The following is a 14113-nucleotide window of genomic DNA, read 5'->3' as shown; positions in this document are numbered from 1 at the left end:
TTGTATATAGGTTAGTCTTTATCCCATCAAAAAGCAAAAATTCAAAAGTGAGAACAATTTGTCTTGGCGTATGCTTCCCGCAATTACCTTGACTTCTGGATGTTCAATTAATTGATTGTGCAATCGCATGATAACCTTTGTTGGTGACTTAGGTTAAAATCAATTAATGTTGCCCGACAAAAATTTTTCATGAAATAAAATGGTACCGAAAGGGCGTTAGAGTAATCTAGCGTAATCAAGTCCCCGGACTTAGAATCTCCGGTTCGTAGAAGTAATTTAGTTCTCCCGCTAATTTACTTAGGTTTCTAATCGACCTACCAAAAATGATTAGTGGCGACTCTAATTCAAATATCTTTGCATGTTAAGTTGCGATTTGGTATGGACTTGGGAGAGTCCGAATTAGGTTAGTTGAATAATTAACCTAATAATCCATTAGCCTAGAAACCTGATTTTTAGGTCGCGACAGCTTGGCGACTCACTTGGGGACTACCTTGATTTTTTTTGGAAATAAAATTGATTGATTAATCACTTTAGTTTTCGGAAGAATTAAAAGGAACCTTAGTGGACTTAGGCCAATAATTTCATGGGAAAAACTGCATTTTTGTTTGGCAATTGGACTCCAGGTAAGTTCTTAACCTTGTGTTAGATGGTTTTGCAGATGGGAGATATAAGGGGTGGAGTGTGTGGCTAACCCCTTTGTTTTGCAGGATTGGAGTTTGGAATTTTTGTGATTATTTTTTGCAATTTTTGAAGCGGTGTTTGCATATTATTTGTTGTGCATGATTAATTGCTTTAGCACTACACCACACAATAACCCGTGGCCGGACCCGAGCCACTAGTTTTAGGATGGTATTGAGATTGGTTCTAGCGTTCACCGTGGGATCATGGTAGAAAGTTAGTCCAAATTCAATCCCGAATCTTTTTCCAAAAATGAGTTTCAAAAATTAGAACTCATGCCCGGTAGGATTACCGAAGCAAGAGTTATGATTTTTAACTCGAGAAGCCGAAGTGAAATGACCCGGCTAATCCTGGTTACATCGTAGGATTACGATTAATCTTGATTATGTGCGCGAGATTGTCGCCTTGCCGCAAGTCTTTTGCTTCAATTTGTCACCCTCTAGGATAGATAGAATAAGGTTAACTCACGAATCATGTGCATGTCCATGTGATTGTTTATCTTCCTATCCTACGGTAATGTATGCTCCCGAACTTTATCTTATCTTATGTTATTTTTTTTGGGTCGGTCCATGATACTTAGGTTTGTGGCACGTGATCTATAGACAATGGGGCATTCGGATCTCCGTTTTGTGTACGTTCCGAAGGCCGAGTTGAAGCAGATGTGGGGCCATTTGAACGCCGATGCACGGAATTACGTCCTTAGCCGTATGGGTAACATGTTACCACTTTTGGACATTGGATTACAGACTGGGGTTATGCAGGCACTTGCATATTTTTGGTGCCCGGATACCGCTACCTTTATTTTAGGTAAGCACGAGCTCACTCCGACTTTGGAAGAATATAGCATTGCCATTGGAAAACCTTTAGACAGTGATTTAATTCATCCTTGTGTGGGAATTGATCCAATTCTCTTTTTAGCTGAATTTTTGAAAGTTAGCGAGAATAAAATGAGAAAAATTTTGAAAGAAAAATGTCAAATGTGTCCTTTCTCATTTCTCATGGAGCGTTTTTATGAAAGCAATTCATATTTGCGAGGTAGGATTTTCATTCTAGCTTTCTTTGGGCTTGTGATTTTTCCACTTCAAAAGAATTTCATCAATCCATCCATGGCTTGGATAGTTAGGCAAGTTTGTAGTGGAATGAATTTCATTAATGCTATCCTAGCTGAAACTTTCATATCCCCGACTCGTTTCATAAAAAAGGAAGATAAGACATTCCATGCTTCACCCGAACTTTTGCAAATGTGGTTTTTCTCTCATTATGCTGAGTTTGGTTCTAAGATGATTATACCTCGAATAAGTGAAAATGAAAATCCAATTGCAAAATTTCAAGAACTGCAAAGAGATTTTAAAGGATTGTCTTATTCTCAATGGATTGATTTACTTAAAGATCCGAGTCCTAAGGTTTTCTTATGGCAAGCTATATGGTTCCGAGTCTCTGAGGCCCGTTTGTATCACGGTGAGCGAAAGCCCATACCCTTGTTGGGTGTTACAGGTGTGACGAGATATCATCCTCTTCGTGTGGTTCGACAATATGGGGTTTTACAGGACATTCCACCACCACTGGGCCCTGATGCTTTTCAAGTCCAATTCGTTGCAGCCGAAAAATATGCAACCGAGCTTAGACATATCGATCAAGTTTGGCTTGAGTCCGAAACTCGCCAACTATTGCTACCCGAAGCGGAGCTCGAGGGAAAGGAAAGGCTTTATCATGCTAGAACCCGGTATATCCAGCATCATTTCATACCGGCCCATATGCTCCCGAAGTTCCCATTGATGCCCGTGAAGCCCACTCGTGAAGCCGAGATCGAGGCCTATGAGAAGAACGCGCAAAAGGCTAAGAAGCAAATGGAGACCTTGGCTAAGGAAAATGCACGACTTCGGAAAGAATTGGAGGCCCGTTCGTCTATAGATCGTGTCCTCACAAAGACGAGAAAAATGACTTGATTGCCATGTTTAGGAGTCATTGTTTTGTTCTTAGTTAGTTTCATCTTAGTTGTAATTATGTTTCATGATTTTATGGGCTTTTCTTATAATAAAGGTTACTTGTTCGATTGATCTTCCGGTCTTCCTCAAATGTTATTGATTTATTTCATCATCATTTCGGCTTTAAGTTTGTAAATGTGACCTTTGTTTCAATCATTTTTTCGAATTGACATGAATTTTCTCGTGAGGATCGACGAAATTGGAAATTTCCCGATTTAGTCCTTTATTTCGTTTTGGGGTCTAGAAGTCGTCATGGATTGACCCACTATCCGTGTTTGGTATACTCATTGTAGTATTTATCTTTTCGGGTAATTTACTACGGATCCTCCACATTCTTATAACACTCGATCGGTGACAAAGAGAAGGATGGCCAATCAAGCCGAGATTGCAGCCTTGATCGATGAAAAGCTGAAAGAACACATGAATGCAATGAATGAACATGTTGTGGCTACCATGTCCAAGATGATGAATGATTTCATGGCCAAGCAGCAACAAGTCAATGTTGGCTCTCGGTCCGAGATTCCACCTCCAGCCCGCCAAGGTCGTCGCGCTGACAAGGCTCATGCAAGGGATACCGACCCAACTTTTCACTTGGATGATGATGTCATTTTGATCGATACTAGTATATCTCCAGCAGCCCATGTTCATCATCCACCCTTAACCGATGAGAATGTCAAGTTGCTGGCAAAGCTCGACCGCAGGTTGCGAGAAGTGGAGGGAACTCAAAGTATTCCACCCGTTGATCTGTCCATTTTTGCCCGAGTTCAAGTGCCTGAAAAATTCAAGATGCCAACTTTTGATAAGTATGATGGCACCTCAAACCCAATTCAACACATCGAGATGTACCAGGGGCACATGAGCGGATATGTGTCTAATGGACCTTTAATGATCCAAACCTTCCAGGCAAGCTTGAAGGATGCTGCAATGAGGTGGTACACTAACCACCGGATCAACCGAAAGGATTCATGGGAAGAGGTGGCGAATCTTTTCGTCAAGCATTTTAAGTTCAATCTCGATGTCACCATTACACGGGAAGATCTAGAGAGAGCTGAGCGTAAGAAAGGCGAAACTCTAAAGGAGTATGCTACTCGTTGGAGGAACATGGCGGGACAGATTATGCCCGAACCTTCGTAGCGAGATTTGATGAAGATATTTGTATCGACTCTTCCGCACGCAATCCGTTCACGCATGCCGATTACGGTAGTCCGAACGTTTAGTGAGCTCATTTCCATGGGAGAGGAAATTGAGTCCGGGCTCAAGAAGGGGTGGTACGGTGAGTCGGGTGCATCTAACAAGAGATTTTCCGGTAAGAAGGAGAAGGAGTCCGTCCCCAAAGTCAACATGACTTATGCACAAAAGGCACCAGCTCGGGCCTCGAAGTTGCAATTCACCACCCAGCAGCCGACCTCTTATGGGCAGCAAAGCCGGCAGAACCCACGCCGAGCCGCAAACCGCGCGCCTTACTCCACTCCCCGGGTCACTTTCCCAAGTCCCGGCTGTTTTACGAAAGAAGGGTCTGTTGTCCTCTGAGCCGCAGCGTCCCAATCCTCCGAAGTATCCTAGGTATGATCCCACGAAAAAGTGTGATTATCATTCCGGCGAAATGGGTCATTCGGTCGATGATTGTCTTGTACTCAAGCATCGCATCCAGGATCTACTTGAAACCGGGGCATTTGCATTTCAATCGGCTGGTAAACCCAATGTGCAGAGCAACCCACTACCAGATCATTCGATCGATATTTGAAGAGTCATCGATGGAGACGACGCCGGCCATTGATAGCAATCATTTTTTTTAGTCTTTTCATTTCCCCTACGTGGAAACCTTTATCGCTTTCTAGGATTTCCCTTTTTCATGTTGCACTTTAGGATTTGCATTTCAATAAGATGTAATTCGTTGATTTGATATCAATATAATTACGTAACTTTTTCATTAAAATTTGAAATCTTGGTGAAGTATCCCAAACCAATCCGATGACGATAACCAACGAATGAAAAATTTATCATCTATGGTAAGTACTGAGGGTTGGGCTTCTCAAGAATTTTCGTCCTAAGGTGTTAAAAAAAAAAAAAAAAAAAAAAAAAAACGTTTTTGAGAGAAAAATGGTCAAGATATGGTTTAACCCTATTTGTTTTACTGATCCATCTACTATATGTTCGGGGGCAAAAGGGAATATTTTAACTCTAACTATGCACAAGCCTGATCATCCCAGGACAGCCTATGAGATGAATGTCGAGCATTAAAGCAAGCTAGAAATCCCGGGCTAGTCCCAGTCCATTGGCCGCTTGCGGCAATCCATGATTTGTCCTCAACCGATCTTTTGATCGTGCTGTATTAGCCGACGGAAGGCGGGGCAAAACCAAGGCCACCGGACCTCAAAGGGAGTATCTCTACAGAGTTCGACAAATTCTGAAAATGACATTTTTTTTTTCTCGCAGGATCGGGAATAGAAGTGAAGCCTCCGTTAAAGGCCAAAAGTTAAACTTTCAATGTGGGCATAACCGGGAGGCAATTCCATATTATGGGTACTTGATAGAGCCTATCCCAACAAAAAATGGGGCAAATTGACGGGGCATATGACCGACCATGATGGTCCTCGCCGTTAAACAAGCCGGGGCATCGCGAAGTCTTCACTTGACTTGTTTCGTGCATGTTTCCGTTTATACTTGGGGCGATTCAGGAGCAAGCCACTTCTCGGCGTACTCACTAACTTGTTTGATTCATTTAGAAGTTTAGGGGCAATCCATGATCTCCCAATCCAAGAGGATTTTCTTACAAATTTGAATGTGCTTGCATAATTTGTTCAAATTAAGAAAATGCACAAGTTCTTCATGAAACATGACAAGCCGATCCAAATTACTACATTTTGCATACTTAAAAGATGCTCATATATTGCAAAATTCCATGCATGGTTTATTGAAAGAAAAGGTTTGATCAAGTGGTCTGTTTCGCTCTTGTGAAATGATCATATTAAATGAGAGACATCAGGACGACGAAAGGCAAGCCATTTCCATACACGTCCGGATTATTAATCCCCAGTGCGAGTTGAGTGAAAATTTCCGTGCTTACAAGGTAAAGGGTTATCTCGAGAAAAGTATGATGACCAAAGTGATGAGAGGCATTCATTTTTGCTATCTAAACACTACAAGTTATCCTTTGCTTAACCCATTTGAGCGGAGATTCATTTCTTATCCCCGTCAGGAACAACCCCACATTGGGGCAATATCTCAGAAATTCAAAAATGGTTAGAATTTTTCTTGCTTTCACTTGCATCAATCTTCAAGCATATTTACTGCATGCAAATTTTGTGTTAGCTTTAGTGCCTTAGATATGACGAAGAGCATTTCTTTCTATCTCCCTACACACTATACCCTTTTGCATACCCCATTTGAGCGGTAGATTCATTTCAACCCGATTGGTGATCATTCCCATGGTGAACAAATGAAATTAGCTCACGTTCAAAATGATTTGGGGCAAGTGAAAGAAGCTCGAAAAAAGTCAAAGAAATGGTGGAAAAGGACTCCATCAAGCAAAGTTCTCTCTCAAATAAAAATGAGAGAAGAGAAATTGAATTCTCTTGAAAAAAAATAAAAAAAAAAAAGAGAAGGAAGGAAAAGAGAGAAAATCCCTCTCGAAAAAAAAAAAATCAATCAAGGAGAGAGAGATCTAAAAAAAAAAAAAAATTTTTGATGTGCGAGATTGCTTCTCGGAAAGAAATCAGTTGAAAGGATCCCAAAAGGAGTTCACAAATTGCCAAAGCAAAAGTCCGTGATGGAGGCCTAATGGATGATCACCGATCTCCAGTTTCTTCCAATGATACCCTCTTGATAAAAATAAGCCATTCATTTCAAGCCTACCCAAACCTACGTTACAACCCCTACCGAAGTCTCTTCAGATTAGGGCACTTATGTTAACGTAGAGTTTTAAATGCTTATAAATGTTGCTCGAAGAAGTGCGAGCAAGATTTTTCTATCTCATTTTGCGGGGTTCTTGACTTGTAAACCCGAAGCAATGTGTGATATCAATTCTTTCAAAGCCGTGACTCCCATGAGTCCCCATTGTTAAAACTTTGACCAAACCCGCATTTCAGTCCTTCAAAAGACCTCTCGGATTGGTCGGGTCATACCGATTTCAAGAATATCCGGACCCTCGTCAAGTGCGATGAAGAGAGGTCGAGTGATTCTTTTACCCGCATCAAGGGTCAGGTCAAAAGCCTTTCATTGAAGTGAGTGGAAAGTCCTTTCTGATTGAAGGTCCCTCATTTAATGTGATCAAATTGTCAAAAGGACGAAACTGTTTTTCTTATTGATAAATTCCCCAGAGAAGCTTGGTAATACGCATGCATTCATAAGTTCTGTTTTCTTTGCATGTGCGTGTGTGTTGTTTTAACCCTGTCTCGGGTAAAAACAAATGCAAGGCAATTAGCTCTGTCATTTTTTACAGCAAATGAAGAATTCGGGTAAGTCTCCTAAATTATTCTTCATTATTTCACTTTTTTGTGTCTACCCGGTGGAACAGGTAGCACAATCAATTTCATGTTCGCCCAGTGGAATAGGCGACATAATCTCTCTCATATGTTCACCCAGTGGAATAGGTGACATATTTCTTGTGTCTACCCGGTGGAACAGGTAGCACAATCCACTTCGTGTTCGCCCAGTGGAATAGGCGACATGATCCCTCTTGTATGTTCACCCAGTGGAAAAGGTGACATATCTCGTTGTGTCCGCCCGATGGAATAGGCAGCACAACCAACCTCATGTTCACCCAGTGGAATAGGTGGCATGGTCTTTTTCGTGATTGCCCAGTGGTATAGGCAACACGTTTCTCATTTCTTCAAATGGTTTTTTAAATCACATCATGCGCCGTTTCGAATCTGGCGGAAATTACAGATAACAGACAGGCAACCATGTACCTTGAGAACCTTACTTCCAGTAGAATAGAAGTTCGAAGATCAAGGGAATTCAAGCATTATGAAGCTTCCCCTCACTTGGGCGCTTTTTGTATGCGATCCGTATGTAAGACTCTTTTACCGCTCCGCATGAAGTAAGAAGCCTTAGCATACGTTCCTTATTGCTTGCATCTTGCATATCATGCATCACTGCATTTGAAAATTGGGATAAAAATCCCGCAAAAAAAAAAAAAAAAAAAAATCACTCATCATTTGCATTGTCAAAATTTAGGCTCAATTTTGTCTTTGAGCGAAACCTCTACGAGCTTCCACTCAAAGAGGGGCAGCTGTTGACGCCTAAATTTTGGTCATCCTTTTTAGTCATTAACCTTTGCATAAAAATTAGGATTAACTTTAGTCCTTACAAAAAAATAATTAAATCATCTTGCATATAGTTTGCACTTAGTTCATTTTATTTTATTTTATTCTTATAGCATGCATGTAGTTGCATTCGATCGACGATGAACGAGATAAAACATATTGGACTAAGTGGGCGGAGAAAGGGGAAGCTTCGTTGAAAAAGGGGGACGAATGCAGAAAAGTTGAGGGAGCTTCATGGTATTATAGTGCAGAGAGAGGGAGTCGTCCAGGGAGGTACATGAGAGAAAACTAGAAAGAGAGAGTGCAAAAGTGGGAATCCACATTCAGTTCCGAAAAATAAGAATTTCTAGAGAGCACACACAGATTGAGAGAGTAGGACACACGGGTGAATACCCGAAGATAATGGAAGGAGAGAATTCAACTCTTCTCGCATGTTCATCCGTTGTCGCTACCTCGCGTCCCAAAGACTTCCCCCCTTGTCGGACCTTGATACCGCATCTTTACTATTGATGCCATTGACCTAACTTGGCGTTTCTACTGATCCGTTGCTGAATTAGGGACGCTCGACTGTCCAACAACGACTCTCGACACTACGTTGAGCGTCCCGAGGTCCCTCGCCTCGCAATCTTTCATCGATCTACGACGAAGCGTGAACTGGAGCCACGACGATCTATCTTTGGAGAAAGCCGCGAAGCTGCGGAACCTCGAGAACCACAGCCATCGCTATCGCTGAATTGAACGTGAGTCTCGCCACCGTGCGCTCTTCCACGGGAGATCGTGCCAACGAAGTTCGGCCGTTGTTCGGGGGAGGCTTCAATCTCGCGTAAGTTCCGGTGGCACTTAATAGAGTCATATGTTTGCCCAGTGTTGGTTGACCAACGAATCCCATAAATTGCTAATTTTTTGGTCAAAATTTCATGCTGCATCATAGCCTTTATTATTATTAAAGAATTCAGAAATAGTTGAAGCTGATCCCACCATGCGGAGCTTTTTCTAACGGCAATTTGGTGAGTCTCATCAAAAGAAGATCTGCAAAAAGCATTCAACGTTGCCACACCACCGAAGGTCCGGTCATGTGTTCATCCGAGCCCTGTAGCCGTTGACGAGCTCTAGTCATCCGCAAGCCTCCCATTGGCTCAAATTCGAATTCGAAAAAGAAAGTTTTTGCGGATAAGGTAAGATTTCTTATTCTAAAAGATCATAATATTTGCTTGCCTTTCTTTGAAATCATTGTCTATCACTCGTTATATACCTCAGATTTGATTAGTGATTTCTAATCCGCAACTTGCCACGAGCAAGGATTTGAATTCAACCTTTAACCGTAAGATTACGGATTAAAGATTGGATTCAGATATTTGCGAAATCTTTTCAAAAATTGGTTGAGATATCCACTTTCTTGATTGATTTGATTGGCATAATATCTTTAGAATGAATATGCTCTTGTGTGATATTTAAAATTCTAAAAGATATTGCATTGCATTTTAGATAAAAATTGCATTAAAATTATGTAGATATTTGTACGTTAATTTACTTTTTAGAATAGGTTAATGTAGATTCGCATTCTAGGATAGAACATGCATATTTGCATTGATTTTCATGTCTAAAATAATTTATCTTTAATATGTTAGGGATTAGGCAAACTCTGAACCTTAAATATGAAAGATAATTATCTTTAGGCATATTTTTACTTAGGGTCATTCATTAATCCAAAAATACAGAAAAATAAAACAAGCTTGCCATGTCATTTGCATGCTAGGTTTAGATCATATAGAATTTGCATGTTTAGGTCTTCAATTAGTTCGTAAGCCATGTAGTCATTTTAATTAGACCGTAACATCATTTCTGCATTAGTTTCATTTAATTGCATGTCATCTAGGTTAGTCATGTAGTTAAATTAATTTCATATGCATGCTTAGGATTTCTCTGCATTTAATTTAATTCATTTGCATCTTAGATTAAATTCATGCATTGTATATAGGTTAGTCTTTATCCCATCAAAAAGCAAAAATTCAAAAGTGAGAACAATTTGTCTTGGCGTATGCTTCCCGCAATTACCTTGACTTCGGATGTTCAATTAATTGATTGTGCAATCGCATGATAACCTTTGTTGGTGACTTAGGTTAAAATCAATTAATGTTGCCCGACAAAAATTTTTCATGAAATAAAATGGTACCGAAAGGGCGTTAGAGTAATCTAGCGTAATCAAGTCCCCGGACTTAGAATCTCCGGTTCGTAGAAGTAATTTAGTTCTCCCGCTAATTTACTTAGGTTTCTAATCGACCTACCAAAAATGATTAGTGGCGACTCTAATTCAAATATCTTTGCATGTTAAGTTGCGATTTGGTATGGACTTGGGAGAGTCCGAATTAGGTTAGTTGAATAATTAACCTAATAATCCATTAGCCTAGAAACCTGATTTTTAGGTCGCGACAGTGTGTCAAAATGCTATACCTTCAATGGATAATCTTTCTAAGAGCAAAGTGGTATCCGAACCCATCTACGTAGCATGTAAGTTGGAACAAAAAACAATTGAACACGTCGTGTTACGCCGCCCTTAGACAGGGAGAATTATAAAAAAAGTCATAAATCGCTTGTAATTGTATCGACTCAGTCCTAGACTTATTTTTTTTTTTTGGCCAATTATCTTTTTTTTTAATTCAATTTCAATATAATTATTATTAAAAATCATTTTTGGATAAAAAAGAAGCCCACAGCAAAAATAGAAAAGGTTTAAAACTGAAAGCAATAAATTTATGAATTGTTTTTTTGATAATTTTCCTCGTGGTTTAGCGTGACGTGAACCTGAACGTCAATGTAAGCAGACATGGGTTAAATAGAATTGATAAATGGTTAGTCAAAATCAAAGAAAATCCAAAAACCTGAGCCCCCTTTGAAAGCGACGACCATGTGGTTCACCTCATATGGAAAGCTCAAAGCCATCTGATCTTCCGAAAGGAAACCTTGCATCCAACGCTCCATGTCGACGCAGCCATAGCAATGCACGAGAATGTGGCGAGATGGACTGGAAATTCAAGGAAGAAAGTAGCTCAAGGCGAAGGCATACCTCGTACAGACCTGGAAAGGACCCTGAAGATCAACATCGATGGTTCTCTATTGCGTGTGTTTACCAAGATTCCTATGGCTGATTGGGGAGATGGGTTTGCAAAATCGATGATCGCAAACTCGGCCGAGCAAGTGGAAGCGATCTCCCTAGTGGAAACCCTAGATTTTTTTTTTCTCCTCGAACTGAGCAACCGTCGAGCGTGTTGAGCCAGATAGTTTGCAAATGACAAGAAGCGTGTTGAAGCACAGATCAGTTAAAACTAGGAAGTCGATGCGCTTATCTCTAGAGCCCGAGAGCTGGTGATGCGTTTCTCAGGCCTTAAACTGGCGCATAGCGGCAGGGAAACAAATCAAGTAGCGGATTGAGTGAAAAAAAGAAGAAGTCTGCCCAGCAACTGGACCTATTATCATCCTCAAGCCCCCTTTGGGACTTGATTTGCTCTTAAATGCTTTAGACATGTATTCACCACCAAACACTTTTTAAGCGTATGTTATATACTTTATGTTTCTGACAAAAAGGAAAAAGAAAAAATACTGACTTATAGCTAGTCTAGGACTGATTGCAACACAAAGGAGTATCGGCCATTTTTATCAAGATAAGAAGGCAGAACCCAGGTGCGTCCTCTCTCCTCGTCCGGACATAACACCTCGATGCCAATGGTGTCGTAACCTGAAACCGGAGACAGAGGGAGAGCGTTGGGGTGGGGTTGGGCTGGGGACGATGGGAAGTATCGTCATTTGCAAATTGAGGGGTGGGGGGGTCGGGCTCGGGCTCGGCCCCATTCCCACTCTTGTCAATTTATGAAAAAAGAAGAAGAAAAAAACCGAGCACGACAAGTTGTTACCCTTTTCGTGCTTCGATCAACTAGGCGACTTTTGAACCATGCAAATGCATTGTATGAACGGATTGATGTAAGATGAGAGACCGACTTGCGCGTATCGGTGCATGTGGGATCGGAGGGTAATCAATGGACGAGTGATCCGAGGAGGAGCGAGCGACCGGGTGACCTGGCGCTCATGTGTAGTCCTACTCTTCCTCGTCATCGCATTACGATACTCCTTTTGGACAAGGGTCCCGTTGCAGTCGAATTCCTTGTTTGAGCGAATTGAATAGCTGCTTATGCAGTTCTTTTCTTTTGTAAAATTGGGGTTGAGAAGGGCTGTTGTTGCATGTTGAGGGAGACCCACTTCCGCAAGGATGCAGTGTGGGGAGGGGTCTGAGTTGAGCTCCACCATGAAAACTAGACTTGGCCTCTCTCTCTCTCTGTCTGGAGCCAATTGCTGCCCCACACTTTCTTGGCTCAATTTCCCCACCTTGTACTCACAATTTGAAATACAGATCATAGTCACATTCCTCACCATACTATGTCCTAAAACACTTTCTTTGTTTCTCCTTTTCTTTTAGATTCTAGAGGAGCTTCCTTAGTTTTTCTCCGGATGTGTTTTTGGATGGTCTGGGTTTCATGGAGTGAAACTGGACAGATCATAACGAGGTTGATACCTGGAGGATGAAAACCTTGGAATGAAACGACTCACCATCATCCCTCGTGCACTAAACATGTACATCTTATCAAGAACTCACATCTTAAACACCTTATATTAAACATAATCTCTGTGCAGGATTCCTTTCTAAAGATCTTAAGGAATTTTCTGACCGGTCGTTGCCCTACTTAAAAAGAGGAGTCTCTCTCCCCCACACAAGTTGCATGTGCTTTTCCTTCTCTACTCCATGCTCTGCCATTCTTCGTGCGCAGGACTGAACTCACCATATGATATGCACATATTCTTTCTTTGAGATGAGGAGGTGGTGGAAACTGGAGAGAAGAAGATAAAAAATACGATAAAAACTCACAACGTTGGAAACAGAACAAGTGACAGTATTAACAGAGCATTTGAGGTTGAAGTTCGTGTGCACGTGCAGACATGTGTTTGAATATGTGGAAGCCCGCATAATGCATATGCACACGTGCCCACATGCCTGCCTTTGTGCTCAAAAGGGGCGAGAGTTAGCACAGATAAACTGGGGGGGGTGGGGGGGTGGGGAATTCTCAAACTTCTAGAGAGAAGATATGGAAAAGACAAGGGTGAAAGTGGGGTGGTGTGAAGGCATGTGAGTTTCATAAAAACTCAGTCAACGTCACTTGTGCACCCCTCCATCCCCCCAAGAAAATTTTCTACAGTCTCCACGCAAATCAGATGCGTTCCTGGATACAGCTTTTATTCATTTTTTTGCATCAGAGACTGTGAGTTTTCGTCGTTATTAATGCACTGTACTTAAGATTTCTCTTTGGTTCTGCATTATCAGAGCAACCCTCATCTAAGCAGTTCCCATAAAAAGCCTAACAAGATTCTCTTGTGGGGAGAAGAATGCCCATATTTGATCTCGAACTGACTAAACACTACACATGGGTTCAATAAAGAAGAGACGTTCTACGTACTGATGTGTGCTGTTGTGCTCAGAATGGTTCACATATTCTTTCCATTTCTTGCTTAGAATGAATCTGTGATCATAATCATCCTCATCGCTATGCCTGCTTAAACCACCTATGCATCAGGACCACAATCACCTTCAATGTATCACTCTCTGTGCTTAATCGAATCTTGTCCTCCGACTCGAAATGCTAAATGAAAGTGCACTTGGAGGAGGGAAATCGCGCTCATCGAGAAGGAAAAGAAAAAAAAAGAGTGACACCCAGAACTAAAAGATCACCATCGAAAGATTTGAGGATACAGATCTTCAACCTAGACTTAACACTGGAAGCAGCGGAATAATGGTTCAAGAGCTTTCGCATGGATGGAAACAGTTGGATCTTTCTCTGTCCAAGGAAAGGGAAAGTACCAATGTCTCAGGTTCGTTTGCATAGCGTTGTCTCCTCGAGCTCGCTATCGCTATCGGATCGACACAGCGCATGCAACAGAGAGACTGTGACGCGGATGTGCAAAGTGTAACTTGGTCAGGTGCTTCAAGTGGAACTCCAGAACTCCACACATAGAGTGAAAACTGGAGGCTCTTGGATCTGAACATGTGGCTAATCGCACGCCCAAAAATTAAGTCAATAGCATGTCACGAGAATAAAAAATCAGATCTTTAATAGACCCAACTTATGAAAATGAGAACTT

This window comes from Rhodamnia argentea, chromosome 11 (genome assembly GCF_020921035.1).
Source record: "Rhodamnia argentea isolate NSW1041297 chromosome 11, ASM2092103v1, whole genome shotgun sequence".
Taxonomy (NCBI): domain Eukaryota; kingdom Viridiplantae; phylum Streptophyta; class Magnoliopsida; order Myrtales; family Myrtaceae; genus Rhodamnia; species Rhodamnia argentea.
This window is presented reverse-complemented; position numbering follows the sequence as displayed.